The following is a 3,386-nucleotide window of genomic DNA, read 5'->3' as shown; positions in this document are numbered from 1 at the left end:
GAGATAACAACAGACAACAAGGAAATCCAGAGAAACATCAGGTCATACTTCAAAAAGCTGTACTCCATAAAACTGGAAAATCTGAAATAAATGGACAATTTTCTGGATAGGTACCACATATCAAAGTTAAATCAAGACCAGATAAGCTATTTAAATAGACCAATAACCCCTAAGGAAATATAAACTGTTATTAAAAAGTCTCCCAACCATAAAAACCCAGGACCAAATGGTTTCAGCACAAAATTCTACCAGATTTTCAAAGAAGAGCTAATACCCACATTCTTCAAATTGTTCCATACAATACAAACAGAAGGAACATTACCAAACTTTTTTATGAGGCTACAGTTACCCTGATACCCAAACCACACAAAGATGCAACAATGAAAGAGAATTACAGACCAATCCCCCTCATGAACATTAATGCAAAAATACTTAATAAAAAACTGGCGAACAGAATCCAGGAACACATCAAAAAAAAAAAAAAAAGTTATCTGCAATGACCAAGTAGGCTTCATCCCAAGGATGCATTGATGGTTCAACATATAAAAATCTGTCAATGTAATACACCATTTAAACAAACTGAAAGAAAAAAAAAAAACATGATCATCTCATTGGATGCTGAAAAAGCCTTTGACAAAATCCAACACCCCTTCATGATAAAGTTTCCAGAGATCAGGAATATAAGGAACATACACAAATGTAATAAAGGCAATATGTAGCAAGCCAACAGCCAACATCAAGTTAATGGAGAGAAACTCAAAGGAACAAAAGACAAGGCTGTCCACTCTCTCCATACTTATTCAACATAGTACTTGAAGTTGTAGCTGTAGCCCATTTTTTAATTGGATTGTTTGTTATTTTGCTGTCTAGTTTCTTGAGTTCTTTATGTATTTTGGAAATCAGACTTCTGTGAGAAAAAAATTCTTAACACAGCTGTTTGATATGTCATTTGCTTTGTTGAAAAAGAAAATGACACTGGGGATGGAGAGATGGTTTAGCAATTAAGAGCTCTTGTTCTTGCAGATGAACAAGTTTCTAGTTCCCAAATCTCCATATTCATTCACAACTATCTATAACTCCAGGTTTTGGGGGGATCAAATGTGTTCTTCTGACTTCTCTGTGTGCCAGTCATACATGTGATATATATAGATGCATTCAGGAAAAACACTCATTTGCATAAAATAAAATATGTGGGGTCTTGCCCCACTGGGATCTTAGGGCCTGGAACCCAGGAAAGGTAAGTGTGCCGCTCGCCCGTTTCCTAGCCTTCCTCTTACCTAGAGACAATGAGACTTATAATCCTCAGGGTACGGCTTGCCATCCACACCATTGGCACAGGGGATAGGCACATTCTCATAGCCTCAAACTACATCCAGGCAGATGATTTTTTCGATGTGGACAGCCAAGTTCCCTACCGGAGCCTAAGCCTGCGGTTGAGCTGCAGGGAAAACCACACATCTGAACGCTCTGGGGTCAGGTCCCATGCTGTGTCTCCTTCCTTGTCCTAAAGCACAGGATTGGCTCCAGGAGACAGGAACAACAGAACCCAGTCATAGTGGCTTTCCCTGACAGCGATGTATAGGTGTGTCCCCATGGGAGCTGACAGCATAGAGGTAGCACTGGGCATTCAGGAGGACTTCGATAATGGCAGCTCTGCCCATAAAGGAGGCCCAGTGAAGGCAAATGTTTTCCTCATTGTCAGTTAGGGTATCGTTGGCACACCGGATCAACAGCAGCTGGATCACGTCAACGTGCTTGTGCTCGGCTGCCCAGATGATGGGAGTCTAGCCCCCATTGTCCTACGCATTCACGTTCACCTGCCCTGTGCTCAGCAGCAGGGCTAACCATCTACAAGTTCCCAAGTTTGGCAGATTGATGGAGACAGGTGGAGCCATCACCTGGTTGCACCACATAATGTGCCACCTCCAGGTCGTTGTTCACCATAGCCTCCATCAGTGGCGTGGGTTGTTGCTTATCTATGGCACTGATGTGTGCTCCTGACTGTAGCAGCACATGACAGATCTCCACGGATCCCTTCTGCACAGCTGCATGCAGGGGTGTGACCTTGCTCTGCTGGTTACTCTGGAAGTTGAGGTCCAGGTTGTCTAGCAGCATAAGGATCACCTTCTGCAGCTCTCTGACAGACACAGCTGCTGTGGGTGTGATGGAGCTTCTTCTGCCTCTCTGACTCCTGAATGACTAACGGACTTCGTCAGGGCTTCACGGCCTGGCCCTGAGGGCAGACCCACAGCTGAGAGGTAGCCCCTGTTATGCAGGGTTAGTGAAGGCCCTGAGCTGTAGATAGTGTCTGTGAGGGAATCAGGGCAGGTGCCTGGGTTCTCCATGCCCTTGCATTCGAGCACTGGGCTGGGTGGTATCTGCTCTCCCTGGGATTCCTCTTAACTGCAGGGGGCTGAGAGAAGTGTGGGTCTCCAAGGAAAAGAAATCAAGGGAAACATTAAGCTGAGCAGCTACAATCCTCCTGTCCAGGAAGACAAGAGCTGTGATGCCTGAGGAGACCTCCTCATTGCTGCAGCAGAGCACCCCTTCAATGGTGTCCCTCACCTCCAGCCTGCCATGGCTCCACCCAACTATGATGAGGTTGTTTTGCAGCTCCAAGTTTCAGATAGAGCTGGCTGTGCTGGGGGCCCAGGCCAATGGAGGGGAGCTCTTCACAGGTGCAGCACCCTCTTCTTGAGAAGCCTGGGGCTGTGGGGATCCCCGAGAGGGTGGGTACAGGGCTGGTATGTGCACAGCAGTCAGGCCCTCCTCCTGGTACACACACACACACACACACACACACACACACACACACACACTGTACCAGACTGCTGAAGTCTAGAGTCCCTAGAGCAGCTACAGCCCGCATGGTGCCGAGGCTCAGGCTGGGGGGGCTCTGGGGGCAGCTATAATGAGAAGTTGGTGTCAAACAAACAGGTGAGATCTGGCTGGTCCCCCAAGAGGGAAGATGGTGGAGGCCCTCAGGGGCGGTGTCGCAGCAGAGTGCTGTCCCCAGGCTCCTCAGGGACAGTTTTACCACCATCTGACAGCTTTTCCCAGTTCTCCTTAGCTTCCAAAGCTCCGCCTCCACAGATGTCCTGGCATGGTCCTGGGTGTGAGATTTGGGTGAGGCAGTCACAGTCTGTGCATCCCACATGCAGACTTGGCCTGCAGGCTGCAGCTCACTAGCAGCATCCCATCAATAGCCAGACACTCGATGTCCATAAGGTGCCCTGGCAGCACCAGTGGCACCATCTCAATCTTAGGTGGTAAATAGCTGTAGTTATCACAAGGCAGCTCTCGGAGCCTTGGCCTACCGGGACCACCACCCAGTAGAGGCAGAGAAACAGCAGCACAAGGAGAATGCCCACTGCCATACCAAGGTA

The 3,386-nt window shown here is 47.9% G+C and overlaps 1 pseudogene; it reads right to left on the bottom strand.

Moving 5' to 3' along the window:
• Nucleotides 1-1,277: 1,277 nt before the first annotated feature.
• On the bottom strand, nt 1,278-3,157 carry LOC118597754 (annotated as a pseudogene).
• Between the last annotated feature and the right edge of the window lie 229 nt (nt 3,158-3,386).

This window comes from Onychomys torridus, chromosome 17, assembly GCF_903995425.1.
Source record: "Onychomys torridus chromosome 17, mOncTor1.1, whole genome shotgun sequence".
Lineage (NCBI taxonomy): Eukaryota > Metazoa > Chordata > Mammalia > Rodentia > Cricetidae > Onychomys > Onychomys torridus.
Note: the sequence above shows the minus strand (reverse complement) of the source record. Positions and strands in the feature narration are given on the sequence as shown.